This window comes from Sphaeramia orbicularis, chromosome 12 (genome assembly GCF_902148855.1).
Source record: "Sphaeramia orbicularis chromosome 12, fSphaOr1.1, whole genome shotgun sequence".
NCBI classification, from domain to species: domain Eukaryota; kingdom Metazoa; phylum Chordata; class Actinopteri; order Kurtiformes; family Apogonidae; genus Sphaeramia; species Sphaeramia orbicularis.
In genome coordinates this window covers 79,213,836-79,230,048 of record NC_043968.1, presented here as the reverse complement: position 1 = coordinate 79,230,048, position 16,213 = coordinate 79,213,836, and positions in this window count along the sequence as shown.

Genomic DNA, 16,213 nt, shown 5'->3' with positions numbered 1-16,213 from the left:
AGGAAGGAGGAAGAAGGGGGGAGGAGGAGCAGGAGGAAGTCAGGGTGCTGCTGTGTGTCAGTAAGGAGGTGAATTCTACTGCTGCGTAAACCTTCGGTAGAGGCTTCCTGTGCCACTGGAGACCTTGAACAAGGTCAAGATAAACTTTATTATCCCCGAGGGGTAATTTGTTCTACAGCCAGCAGTATCACACAGACAACAAACCAATAATAAATACAATAAATAGTCCATTAAAGACAACAGCACCAACATTACAAAGAATTATTCAGCAGAACAATGGCTGCCAGAACCAAAGAATTCCTCATCCAACAGAGGGTATGCACATACGTCACTCCCCCCCAGGCCACGCCCCTCTAAATCAGACTGAGTGGCAAAAACCAACCTGCTCAACATGGCGGAGTATAACAGTAAACACAACAAGACTGGGAAAATGTGAAATCTGAAATTAAATAAAGGACAATTGGACTGGACATGGATCTGTACGAGCTACCAAAGAACAAGTGGACCATGAACACTGACATGTGGACAGAAATGGAGTATCCTGACATCCAGGGTGGAGGGGATCAGCACTATTTTTACCTAAAACAAATATACATGGTTTCATCATCACTGACAACCAGGGTCCAAAACTAGGGCCCAGAACCAGCTGATCCACAGTGCATTTACAGTAGACCGTGGACTGACCTCAGTGAATATATGCATGATCTACTGGGACTGAGGAGATTTAAGTAGAATTAATATCAAATACTTTATACAACACAGATACTACTGCTGTGGACCAGCAGGGTATGACTGTATTTTGGTAAATCAGGATATTTTACCCACCTGTTTTTAAATGACGACATCATTCTTGTAATATTATGGCTTTATTGTCGGAATATGACAACTTTAATCTCATAAACGAATGACATTTTTGTTAAATTATGAGTTTTTTTTTTTAATAACTACGACTTTATTCTCATAATATTGTGATTCTTTTTGTATTCAACTTTATTTTCATAAAATAACAGGTTTTATATGGATATTTTATGACTTTATTCTCGTTGTGACAATTGTTTTTATTTTCTCATGTGGCCCTAATACTCTGTCGTAATTTTATTCTCCAGTGCCCCCGTATTTGAAAAACTAGGTTAGCCTCAGTTTCAGTTAGTTTACTAATCATGTAGGAGCACAAGGTTCATAATCACAAAATGAAGACAAAAACCATGAAAGATCTGATCATGAAACCAAGAGCTTTACTAAGAAGTAATGTTAGCCAAAACAACGCGTCATTTAAGGTCTGATTTGACCCAAAAATACAGCATAAATTAATGTTAGCTGACACCAAACAGGATCCACAGATCTAGGTTTGGTTTCCTGGATTTGTGGATCCATCTACTTCTCTTTTCTTTGTCTTTCAGTGCCTGTAAAACGATCGCTCCGACTGCTTTTTAAACCTGTTCATACAATTAATTGCACAACAGCTCTTCTCCATTTTTTAAAAATTAAATATTGTTCTTCAGTTTAGACAGTATTGAAGCCAACGCTGCTACTCCACTCCTTCTTTCTGCCACTCAGTGGGCGGAACCGCGGTAACTTCCGCTAACGGTGATGTCACGTGCATTCCCTCTATTGGTCCTACATTTAGGAACACTGTATATGCGACCTGATGGAAGCGACCTGAACTCATCATACAGGAGATGACTGGGATCATCAAGGACTGACTGAGCCTTCTTCAGAGTCCACCCCTGATACAACACAGTCAGGTCATTGAGTGTGGTGCCAGCAATTCTGCTGCACACTTTAGTGATGCCCTGCAGCCTGTTCCTGTTTTTAAGGGTAAGCAGCCCATACCAGCTGATAAAAGAAAAGGTCAACACAGACTCAATAAAACAAGAATAAAACATTTTCATAAAAGTGTTATCCACTTTGAAACTGCAAAGCTTACGGTAAAAATACATCCTCTGATGAGCTTTTTTACATACAGCATCAACCTGAGACTGGAATGTTAGCCTGTGGTCAAGCACCGTTCTAAGATATACTGCTGAACCACCTCAACAGCCTGGCAGCAGCCTGATGAGGGTTCCCATGTTCCCCATGTTCTCCATGTTCTTCATGGTTCCACTGCCCAGAGTTGTCTTTGGACCAGCAGATGAACCCCTGCCCTTGTTACACATCCCTCACACTTTACTTGTATTTTCTGTCCCTTCTGTTCCTGGACTGTTCTAATGACACACATGTCTATGGTCCAACTAAAGGGGTCCGTCCAGCGGCCCTGGACTACTGTGGGTCTGTTTGACTTTAGACCAGGGGTGCCCAATCCTGGCCCTCAAGATCTACTATCCTACATGTTTTAGATGTTTCCTTTTTCCAGTACAGCTGACAGTCGTCATCAGGCTTCTGCAGAGCTTGATGATAGGCTTATCATTTGAATCAGGTGTGTTGGACAAGGGATACATCTAGAACATGCAGGATAGTAGCTCCCAAGGACCAGGATTAGGCACCCCTGCTTTAGACTGACACCAGGGGTTCTCAGTTCTCAGTCAAACACATGTTGGCTCCACAGATGAACATGTGACCAATATCAGTGGGTCAATGAGTCCGTTTCCATTGGACATCTGAGAACATTAAAGTCCAAACTGTCCAAACTGGTCCAAAACACAAACATGTGTGTCCATGTGTCTTTTCCAGTCCAGTCCAGTCCTTGTCCATTGTCCAAACCTAAACTCTTTGTCTAGTCCAGGGGTCAGCAACCCTGGTCCTCAAGAGCCACTATCCTGCATGTTTCAGATATGTCCCTCTTCCAACACACCTGATTGAAATGATAAGCCTATCATCAAGCTCTGCAGAAGCCTGATAACGACTATCAGGTGTGTTGGAAGAGGGAAACATCTAAAACATGCAGGATAGTGGCTCTCAAGGACCAAGGTTGCTGACCCCTGGTCTAGTCTAGTGACAGATCACCATGTCAGTAGATTGGTTTGGTGGATGTCCATAAAATGAGTCTAGGGTGCTCCCACCATCAAACATTGGTTTCATCTGATACATCAGGCTTCTGCAGAGCTTGATGATAGGCTTATAGTCTTATTATTTTAATGATCTGGCCCAGTTCAGAGTGAATTGGGCTGAATGTGCCCGCCCCATGCCCCCAGAAGAAAATGAGTTTGGGGGCCTTGTACGGCCTGTGGGCCACATGCAAGGTCATTTAAAGGTCAATGGAAATATCCATCCATCCATTTTCTGAACCCGCTCTACCCTCACTAGGGTCGCAGGGGCGGAGCCTATCCCAGCTACTTATGGGCGAAGGCGGGGTTCACCCTGGACATGTGACCAGTTCATCCCATATAGAGACAGACAACCACCGTCACATTCACACCTATGAGTGCATGTGTTTGATGGTGGGAGGAGACACCATGCAGACACGGGGAGAACATGCTAACTCCACCCAGAAAGGCCCCACCCCCATGGACTGGTGTTGGAATCAAACCCAGGACCTTCTGTCTGTGACACTGGTGCTGTCCACTGCACCACTGTGTCAGCCCAAGATAAACATATACCATCATAATACAGATAATAGTGATGGTTACTGTGACGTCACACATGACTTCTGTCCAAACTCCTGCAGTAATGTAAACATCATCAGACCACGACCCACTCCCCTTTTTCAGTCACATCCTACTTCTCTGACTTCCCAAAGTCGGTTCAAAGAGTCTGAACTCTTCAAACTCACAGTTCTATGAACAGGGAAAGTTCAGGTGTCAATGAAAGAGCAGCTGTTAGCAGCTAGCAAACATAAGGGTGTTAGCAATAAAGCTAATGTTGCTGTACCTGGGTAACGTTAGCATTTAATTAACCTGTTACTATCACACGGTTCTGAGATCAGGACAAACCAAACTCAGTTCATTTACTGTTTTTCATGTAAAGTTCATGTGGAGCTGCTTTTACACATTTCAAAACTGTTTTTGTGAATATTCATGCAGTAGTAGTTTTGGGTTCTCCACATGTTCCACATGTTTGCACAGAGGTATGTACTGAGCAGAGCTGCATGTGAACTGACCCCTCCCCTCCCAACTATGAATCTTAATAGCGTCATAGACTTTGCCCCCTCGACTTCAACATTGTGTCGGTTGATATGATGAAACTTTCATCTCATGTCTTGATCAGATCATGAACCATATTTGACTCAATCAGCTGTTTCACTATCATATGTCAGATAATGGAGAGTGTACAGAGAACATTTACAGTTCCGTTAGATCAGGGGTGTCAAACTCATTTTAGTTCAGTTCCACATTCAGCTAAATTTGATCTGCAGTGGGCCGAACCAGTAAAATAATAACATAATAATATATAAATAATGTCAACACCAAATTTTTCTCTGTTTTAGAGTGAAGAAAGTTAATGTACATTATGAAAAGGTTTACATCTGCAAACTATCCTTTCAACAGATGTGAATAACATGAACAAACTGAAAGAATAAGTATAATTTTAACAATATTCTGCCTCAGTTTATCATTTACACATGTACATTATAACTTACAGATCACAGTGGATCTACAAACACACAAAACATTTAGTAACAGACAGAATATTGTTAAAATTGTACTTACTTCTCTTAAAACATTTCAGGTTATTCACATTTTTTGCAAAATTAAAATTTGTTTTAGTGTAAATACATGAAAATATTTACATTTACAAAGAGAAACATTTGAAGTTGACATTATTTATATGTTATTTTGATAGTATTTTACTGGTCCTGCCCACTTGAGATTGAATTGGTCTGAATGTGGAACCTGAACTAAAAGGATTGTTAATATCTTAGTGTAATTTTTGGATTTCATGAATTTATCCCATTGGCCGGATTGGACCCTTTTGCAGGCCAGATTTGGCCCCCGGGCCGCATGTTTGACACCTGTGCTTTAGAGTTATGGGGGGGGTGTTTGACCTTGACCATACTCTGTCCTCCTTCACCACGAGTCTTTCTTGAACTGTTCAGACCACTCTATTTCTTCACAGTCCTTTCATTGTATCAGCGACGTTACACAACACAGATCAAAGAGGACAGAGGATAGAAGATGAAGTTCAGCTTTATGAGCTCAACGGTCACTGGGTCAGAAGACACAAAAGGAGGAAGGTGTGGACTCCACTGGGCCTTCCTCTTCCTCCCTCACTGAGGATCCCTTCATTCTGTTACATTTTAACTATACCGTACCTGCAGCTAAATACTGCACAATGCATGTTTTTACACCGTGTCCTCTGATCTGTTCTATGTCCTGTTCTTCAGTGTCGTTCAAACACATCTGGACACTTTTAAAATTCAACTCCTCCATTTGAACAGAACCCTGTCCACAGGTTCATTAGTTTTAATGCATTTCATTTAAAGTTTGCATCTTTGCACAACTTCAAAGAAAATGACAAAAGTAAGTAACAAGATAAAAACAACACTAAACATGTAAAAAGATGAAAATACAAAACATAAAAATGTAAAATCATGAATATAATGTCAATAGATGGGATGAAAATGACCTAAAAGAAGAACCAAATAAAAACATAAAAGCTCTAACAAGATGTAAAATTTCCACAGTGATATAGAAAAACTTCAGTTATATTAACTTTATATTAATATGTTCAGTTTACACACAAGAGGACAGTAGAATGTCTTTCAGAGGCTGACCAATCAAGTTGTGCAAGGGATTTAAAAAGATTTAAAACCTTTAACTCTTCCAGTGTCTGCTGTTTTTCATGGTTATTACAGAAAAAGGTCTGTGGTCTGTATCTACCTAAAGTATGTTTATGGTGGTTGGACTTGGACCTGCTCTGCTGTTCCAGCAGTAGAACGGTGTGGGTTCATGTGGACATGTTCTGTGCATTCATCTGCTGATGCTCATGTCACACATGACACTGACGCTGATGATGATGACGACGATGATGATGGTGCAGATTCAGACTGGTACCCAATACGATGCTGCAGTCATGCCTCCGTTTGTCCAATCAGATGTGAGGACACAGAGCCCTTAAAGGAGCCTGTTCATCTGTGGATGCATGTGATGCCACGGAGGGTGGAATTAGACACAGAACAGAAGGCGGAGCTATCTGCCTGTTACATAACCACACACACACACACACACACACACACCCCGCCTCCCTTTGTTTGTCTTTATCTCACTATTACAAATACACCAAAGGCTTTTCCACGGTTCTCAACACATGATGCACATGCAGTCCTGCTGTTGTTTCTGTTAAACACACTGAGACTATGGTGGCCCTGAAGACACAGACACATCATATATTCAAAGGGCAAACAGAAGTGTGGCCACAAGGTCATATGAGGGAGCAGAAACAATACATGCAAACTGGGTGGAAAACCACCCATAGATAGATAGATAGATAGATAGATAGATAGATAGATAGATAGATAGATAGATAGATAGATAGATAGATAGATAGATAGATAGATAGATAGATAGATAGATAGATAGATAGATAGATAGATAGATAGATAGATAGATAGATATAGATATGTACTACCAGTCCAAAGTTTGGACTCACCTGTTTTTTTTTTCTCTTCATAACTATTTCCGTTGTAGATTCTCACTGAAGGCATTAAAACCATGAACAAACACATATGGAATTATGTAATGAAAAAAAGTGTGACATAACTCAAAGCATATTTTATATTTTAGTTTCTGTGAAATAGCCACATTTTGCTTTTATTTCCATTTTGCACATTCTTGACCTTCTGTCGATGACCTTCATCAGGTCTTCACCTGAAATGTTCTCCAACAGTGTTGAAGGAGTTCACAGTGATGCTGAGCTGTTGGACATCTGTGGACCATCTCATACCATTTAAATGAGGAGGCGTGACCAAACCTTTGACGACTGGTAGTATATACATATATATATATATATATATGTATATATATATATATATATATATATATATATATATATATATATATATATATACATACATACATATATACACACACACATAGACAGACAGTGCTTTGACCTCCTGTGATAGTTGGAATGTCCATTTGACACATGCCCCCCCCAACACACACACACACACACACAGTTTGACCTCCTGTTTGAACTCTCCCTCCAAGGTCACCAACAATGTGACGGTGCACACAGTGGACGGAGGCAAAAACACACACAGCTCAGATTACACATGATACACATGAGTGTGGAGGTGGTGCTGGTAGTGGTGAGTCAAACAATAGTGACTGCAAATACAGAGGTGAAAGACAGTGTTTATACATAAGTCCTACTGAAGACAGTGTTTATACGTAAGTCCTACTGAAGACAGTGTTTATACGTAAGTCCTACTGAAGACAGTGTTTATACATAAGTCCTTCTGAAGACAGTGGACCTGCTGACCTCTGAGGACAGCCTTCATTCAGCCGCTGACCAATGAGAGCGCACGCTGTTCAAAGACAACACAAGCAACCAATCAGGAGGCGTGTCCAGAGAACAGCACCCATTGTGTTTGTGTGTGGTGGTGGTGGTGGTGGTGTGTGTGTGTGTGTGTGTGTGTGTGTGTGTGTGTGTGTGGGTGTGTGGGTGTGTGGGTGTGGGTGTGGGTGTGTGGTGGGGAGGTGTAGAGAAACTCCTTCAGTTGATAAAAAAACAAAGTGACTTTGAACTGGAGCCCAGAGTTGTACATGTGAGTGTCATGGAGGAGGAATAACAGACACAGTGAAGAACTGACACAGACGACGAACACAGTCTGAGGGCATATTCAGACTGCAGACAAATGTGTCCATATGTGACTTGGATCTGATCTGTTACAGACAGTTGATACAGTACTAATCTGACCCGGACCACTTTCATACATGGTCCTAAATCTGATACAGATCTGACATTTTCCAATGTGACTTCAGTCTGAACGTCCAGGTCGCATTTATCCAACCTTTACGTCATTGAAATGCGACAAACGTCCCAGTTGTTCATCCCAGGAGGAGGAGCAGAGGAAAACCATATTTCCTTCTGTAAACACAGTGTGTGTCTGCGTGGTCTCGTATTCCATCAGGACCTCTTTAGTGCATGTGGGTCACTTCTAAACCATCTACTGATCTAAACTGTTTAATACCTGTTGATCCATTAATCCTATCAATCCATGTCAGTAATTGGTGTAAAATACAGTTCTTCATCTTTTCATGCTCATCAGACTTATAATGTGTGGGAGTCAAATTTATGGATATCATTTAAGTGAACAACAGTCCTTTTAATGGGGTAGAAGAGAGGTCCGGTCCAATATAGTCCAAAAATGGGCGCCACACTCTGTAGAACTGATCTGCACTGTAATGTATGATGTTGGTAAGATATTCTAGGGGAATCAGTTCAAAAATTATTATACACCAACCACAGATAGACAGAATCTTATCACTCACCCACTGCAAGAGAATATTTTTCCTTGCTGCAAATGTTAGAATATTATACAGTCTTTTGCCGGCTACTGTTTTCACATATTTACTTGGAAGACCCAGGATGAAGGACATGGGGTCCATTTCTGTATCAGTATGAAAAATTGTCTCCATTTCACACACAATTTTGCACAAGATTATTGCAGTTTACAACAAGACCAGAAACAATGAGTTAAGGTTCCCACACAGTGGTGACTGCTCCTCTTTCAAAGAGGGGAAGCTCATTGTCGGCTTACATAAAAAAAAAGTCAGTTTATTTAAACATAAATTCGTCCCTCCGTTCCTTTTTAAGAAAATGGTCAGTGACCTTATCGTACCAACTAAACAAGAAAACGTTGAAATTATGTTAAATTGAAACAAGGAAGTACAATGAGTGTGTTTTATTTACAGTGCAAGAAATGAACAAGTAATTTCGTAGTGGTTTCTCTCTTGAGTTCACAGCAGAATGCACAACGGTATTAAACTGAACTGTGTCAGTGAAGGAGTAGATCTCAAAATAGCTGTCAATCAAACGGGATTCATCCTTTCGACTGATCCTCCAATCAGCATGTGGGAGCCCAGCATCCAGCCGAGCCAAGCTCCGCCCACAGCTCCATTCACCCCCAGAGACGCCGAGCATCCGGGGGCGGGACAACATCGTGGCATTTATCCAATTACCGTCCAGTTTTGAGGCAATGAAAAAAACAGTTCCACTCAGTCCCATTGAAGTGCATGGACGCTGAGCGTCTACGGACAAATGCACTGAGCAGAGATCGAATGAGAAAACAGAGACACGAGAATGGAGGAGAAGTGAACAACATGGAGTCTGCTGATTTGTGATAAAGCTGATTCTGAACGAACTCGTCTTTGAAATGAACGTGTTCTAACACATTTGTAGTCAATGAAATGTCAACACAACCAAACATATTTAACCATTTAATTTACGAGAGCAGTTAAAGAGACGCCTGCAGTGAGGGGATATATGCAACCTGTGTAAAATTTTAAGTTGTATTGCTCTTATCCGAGTGCAAATTTAAATCTTTTTTTGCCAAAGACCAAATGGTATCTCATGTTTCTTCATTTATGGTCACAGACAGTTCCTTCTCCCTCACCTCTGACCCCCTGTGTGTTAGTAATAGATAAACCATTAAGTACACAGTAAAATGAACTCAGAGACACTTTTGAATGTCATTGAAACAGCATTTTCTCAACAGCAGATATGTCAGGGTGGACAGTAAGGGTTGTGCTATGAGTAATATAATGCCTTATTTGCAAAAAGCGAAAGAAATCTTGTTTCATCAGTTAATTGTTTGTAAGCTGTTCAAATGACATAAGCTTATCGTCTGAGAAAATGTCACTGAGAGATTTAATATTCTTATTAAACCATTGTTGAAAGCCAGGATCTGAAGAGCCTGGGGGAAATGCAGGATTATTTATTATTGGAGTGAACATGGATGTTATATTTGATCTTCCCTCAAGACAGCGTACGAGCTGCCATGCTTTTAGAGTGTAAATTGTTACAGAGTTTGTAAAACAAGCATTAATTTCCATAAAATTATTTTAAAAAATAATAAGTCGCTTAGTCTGCACTGTGGCAATGCTGTCTCAATGTCCATCAGATTGAAGCTTTATCCTTAACCCAGTCACTTATAAATCTTAAATGGGCACAAAGTTGATATATTTTAATATTAGCCTAGTCTAAGCCTCCCCTCAAACTTGGTAAATGTAATACTGCCATCTTAAGCTTAGGTCTGCGCTTGTTCCAAATAAAAGAGCTAAGCCATCCATTTATGTCCTTCAACAGCCTAGAAAACAAAACAGGAATCATTAGAACAGGATATAACAGCCTGGGCAACACATTCATTTTGATCAGGGCTATGCGTCCTAACCAAGAAACAGGAAGTGACATCCATCGCTCTAGATCCTGCTTAATTTTACAAAATAAAGGCACAAAGTTGACTTTAAACAGTTGATCAAAGGATGGAGTGATAGAAATTCCCAAGTGCACAAATCCACTGGGAGACAATTTGAAAGGAAAGGGAGGTACAATGGTTGGTACTGCTGAAAGAGTACCAAGGGGCATAGCCTCTGATTTTGCCTCGTTGATCTTTTAACCAGAGAACCAACTAAATCTGTCAGTCACCTCAATAACAGCTGATATGGATGTTTCAGGGTCAGTCAGAAGAATCAGAACATCATCTGCGTATAATGTTATTTTGTGACACAGCTGTCCAGTGTCTAAACTACATATTGTGGAAGTCACCCTTATAGCCTCAGCAAGTGGCTCAACAGCCAGAGCAAATAGGAGGGGTGGAGGAGGTTTATGTTCAGTTAATGACAGACTGGACTGAAAAAGGCACTGTTGATTCAGTTTGATCTGTTTCTGATAGAATAACCATCAACTTTAATCTGAGCTTTAATGAACATCTACATCAAGGGTCTCAAACATGTGGCCCAGGGGCCAAATGCAGCCTGCCAAAGGTTCCAATCCGGCCCGTGGGATGAATTTGCACATTTCCACAGTCTTGAATTGAATTAAGCAAAAACAAAATTTAGCTTGAATTAAGGACAAAAAATGTTGAATCAAGAAAAAAAAAAAAAATCTTCAATTAAGTAAAAAAATCTTGAATTAAGCAAAAAAAAAAAATCATGAATTAACAACTACAAATTTTTGTCTTTGTTTTAGTCCAAAAAATAACATTAAATTATGAAAATATTTACATTTACAAACTATCCTGTAACAATAAAATGTGAATAACCTGAACAAATACGAACAACCTGAAATGTCTAAAGAAAATTAAGCACAATTTTAACTATTTTCTGCCTGTTCCTCAGTGCTTAGTGTCTTTGTAGATCTGATCCTTAATGCACATGTAGAAATGATAAGTTGGTTTGTTTGTTGTCTTTGTTTTGTGTTTTTTTGTTAATGGAGAAGGTTGATGCACTTGTGTACTTGTCCTTGTTCTTGGGTTTGTTTGCATGTAAAAAAAAAAAAAAAAAAAGGAAATTGTGCAGCAATTTATTTTCAACTGATGTCACATATGTTTGTATTGCCCAATTTCTATAAAACTCCAAATAAACAAAGGTTAGAAAAAAAAGAAGAAATGATAAGTTGAGGCAGAATATTGTTAAAACTGCACTTATTTTTCTTAAGAAATTTCATTTTTTTCAGGTTATTCACATCTTTTTTGTTTGGATAGTTTATAAAAGTAAGTATTTTCATCATTAAATGTTTTTTTTCTTTACACTAAAACAAAGACAAAAATTTGGAGTTGTCATTATTTATATGTTATTATTTTACTGGTCCGGCCCACTTCAGATCAAATTGGGTTGAATGTGGCCCCTGAAGGAAAATGAGTTTGAGACCCCTGATCTACATGATCAGTGACTTAAATACAGAAAATACAGGATTTACACTGAAAAAAAAAAAAGCAAAATACTGAGGATAATATTATAATAAATGGTGATAAATCACTTAAATAAGATTAAATATAGAGACAATGTCATTTGGGAACTGACACTAAAGTAGCTCTGGGTCTTTAAGGGTTAAAACTGAGGGTGAGTTTGAGTCAGTAATGAAGAACCAGAGGATCTGATGAGTCCAGGACCAAAGCCAGGTCAGACCAGGACCTGTGATCATTCCTATAGTACTGAACCCGTGGACTGTTCAATCTTTCTGTCCTTTTTTGTCCTTTCTTATTGTCTTATAATAACAGGATGACAGTGGGAGGCAGTTGTTTGTTGCAGCTGTGTTTCTGGTTTTGATCCAATGATGAAAACCAAAACCAAACCAAAGGGATGAAGAAACCTCCCATGGTTCCACAGAGAAGCATCGCTGGTAACAGGAGTTGGTGTCACCTTTTGTGAGCAAAGGAAAGATGAAGGAAAAAAACATGTTTTAACCATATGGGTGTTGTGCTGTGGCTTTTCTGGAGCTGGATTTAATGTGCAGTGTTTGGACGTAATGTTCCAAAGGTGCACATCTGTTATTTACTGACACCACAGACGGACTTCTACTGTTCAGAGGAGTGGAAGAAAATGTGCACTATTATAGATGTAGTACATGTAGTACTGGAGGAACAGCTTCATTTGAAACAAGTGTATAGTGAGATTTTTCCAATACAACAAGTTATAAACAAATAAGGCACATAGAGAGTATATATGTAAAATAAATAAATAAATAAATAATACACACAAGAAAAAAACAACTAACAATAATATCACAGAAAAAAACCTGATCAAATAAATAAGAATATATACAGTATGTCAATTTACGTCATCCATTCAGCCTTCAACAGGTTTATTCCACTGGTCTACAGGTCACATGGTTCCACTGGTCTACAGGTCACATGGTTCCACTGGTCTACAGGTCACATGGTTCCAGGTGTGAGTCTGATCCAGACTAATCCAGACCTAAATACTGGTTAGTTGTAGTTTCACAGATACAGTCTGGAATTAATGATAGAATGGGTTTAAGTCCAAAGGAATATTAGTGTCAGATCGACCAAATCGACTTCAAACACTGTCTGCACATGACAATACATGGACTGTACAGGTTCTATCAGTGGAACATTTACACATCTGTTGGACAAATGGACACAAACCATCATATATGTGGAAGAACACACCATCACATAGATTAAAACATGAACTAAACAACACTTTGGTCATTAGTTTAACTATTAATCTGATTAAAATACGGAACATTTAACACATTTAATCTGAAACAGATCATTTATTAAACACTGTAGAACAGAGTTATTATTTATATAGAAGACTGTAGAAAACGGTCCATATTAACCCAAACTGGTCAGGTCTATTCTTTGTTGTGTAACTGATCTTTTTAAGACAAAAAATCCTTCCCTTCATTCACTATGGATCAGGACTGCGGGGGTGGGGTGGGGGGGTGGCAGGGTCCCATGATCTACATTTACACCCTTTAGATAACCCCCCCCTCCCTCATATTTAACAAGGATTTTACATTTTTGGAAATTATAAGACTCTCTGAATAAATATTCAGTAAGCACAGTTTAGGACTTAAAAACAGACAGACACAGACAGACAGACAGACAGACAGACAGACAGACAGATAGATGTCCTTGTCAATGATTTTACCAACAGGCTTGATAAGTTTGCTCCAGAAAGATAAAGTGTGTGAACATTCTCACAGACAACAGAACAGGGGCCTTTATGACCTGTACATGTGACTAACCCTAACCCTAATCCTATCCATAAAAAGGGGAGAACTTACGCTGTGACTGAGTCCATTTGCCTTTTTTTCCAGAGCACTTTTTTCTCAGATCTTTCAGAATCTGGCTATCATTTACTGTTGAGTGCATGTTATAATTCTGGTAGAAGTTCTTCTTCTACAGACATGAGTGAAATGACCCTAATAACCCAATAAAACCTGTGAAGCACAACGTCTCAGGTTTCACAAACTGTTGGAATGTTTCCAATTGGACAAACAGTGACAGAGTTAGAGCCATCGAACTGCACATGCACAGGGTGTGGCAGCCATGAGGTGAGCTATGACCGAAAGTAGAGCTACGACCTAAAATACAGGTGAGCTACAACCGAAAGTAGAGCTATGACCTAAACTACAGCTGAGCTACGACCGAAAGCACAGCTGAGCTATGACTGAAAGTAGAGCTACGGCCTAAAATACAGCTGAGCTACGACCAAAAGTACAGCTTTACTACGACCTATAGTACAGTTGAGCTAAGACCGAAAGTACAGGTGAGCTACGACCTAAAGTACAGCTGAGCTACAACTGAAAGTAAAGCTACAACCTAAAATACAGGTGAGCTACGACCAAAAATACAGCTGAGCTACGACTGAAAGTACAGCTCTAAACCTCCAGTCCCCCTTTGGAGGACCATAAACCTCCGGTCCCCCCTTTGGAGGACCATACACCTCCAGTCCCCCCTTTGGAGGGCCATACACCTCCGGTCCCCCCTTTGGAGGACCATACACCTCCGGTCCCCCCTTTGGAGGACCATAAACCTCCAGTCCACTGTACCAGTGGTTCAATTAGAACTTTTATTGACAGAAAAATCAATATTGCATCAATACTTTTTGCTTTTCCTTGAATAATTCGTTTTTCAAATTCAAAATAACTTGGATTTTTGTTTCTCCAACTTCTTGTATCTCCAACTCTGACAATAAAGTTCCTTTTTTAAGACCATCAAACACATGTTGGTTCCACAAATGAACATGTGACCAATATCAGTGGGTCAATGAGCCCATTTCCATTGGACATCTGAGAACATTAAAGTCCAAACTGTCCAAACTGGTCCAAAACACAAACATGTGTGTCCATGTGTCTTTTCCAGTCCAGTCCTTGTCCATTGTCCAAACCTAAACTCTGTGTCTAGTCTAGTGACAGATCACCATGGCAGTAGATTGGTTTGGTGTCAGTCCATAAAATGAGTCCAGGGTGCTCCAACCATCAAACATTAGTTCCACCTGATACACGTTCTAACCCACAGGCGTCAAACATGTGGCCCGTAGGCCAAAAGCAGTCCTCCAAAGGTTCCAATCGGGTCCATGATTCTATGAAGTGTAAAAATGACACTGAAGGTCTGAACTGTCAAAGGTGTTGAACTGGTTTTAGTTCAGGTCCCACATTCAGACCAATATGATCTAAAGTCCAACAACAGCAGAATCAGCCTTTAACAGTAAAATATGAACATGAACATTAAATACAACTGGAACAATATTCTGACAGGTACTAAATGTTCTGTGCATTTATAGATCCACTCTGATCTGTAAGGTGTGTTAATAATAATCTGACACATAAAACAGAGGAAATGATTCTTATTTTAGTTCCAAACTTCAACAGTATTGTACCTGTTACCACATGTTTGTGTAACTGTGTGTTTAAATGAACATGTGTAAATGTACATATATAAATGTAAATGTATAAATGAACACGTTTAAATGTACATGTATAAATGAACATGTTTAAATGTACATGTACAAATGAACATGTATGAATGTACATGTTTAAAAGAACATGTATAAATGATAAGTTGAAGCAGAATATTGTATAAATTGCACTTGTTTTTCTTCAGAACTTTCTGTTTTTTCTGGTTATTCACATATTTTTGTGAAAGGATAGTTTGTAGATGTAAATATGTTCATAATTCAGTGTTTTTATTGCACTAAAACACAGATATATACTTGGAGTTGTCCTTATTTATCAGTTATTCTGATGGTGTTTCAGTGTTCTGGTCTGGGATCCAACTGGTCTGAATGTGGAACCTGAACTAAAAGGACTGACAGCTAAAGAAGAAAACCCACCCAGGACTGACCCCATGACCCCCCAGACCAGCCTTCACACCTCCCCTAGAGGGCCCACCCCACAGTTTAACCAACCCTGTGTCAATAGAAACAGAGTAGGGGGGGGTGATGGGAGGTGCAGCAGTCCAGTATGTGCAGTCATGTGACTTCCCTCATCGACTCTGTGTCCTCTGACAGTTTTGGAGGTTAGTGGGAAACAGCAGCAGGCTTCCTGGTCACATGAGCGGGGGGGTGGGGGGTGGGGGTGTCAGGCTTCCTGGTCACATGAGCTGGGGGGGGGGCTTGGCCTGCCTGACTGGGAGGAATAAGGCTGCACCAGGCAGGGGAAGTGTCTGAGGTGGGAGGGTCTTAACTGTAAAAGGCAGCAGGGCCTCAGCCTGGACAGGGTCACAGAGGACACAGTGTTCTGGAAGACATCTGTCCTGCACACCTGAGGGTCCTGTGGACAGAGGACAGGACACCTGAACGTCCCACGGACAGAGGACAGGACACCTGAACGTCCCACGGACAGAGGACATGGTAGAAAA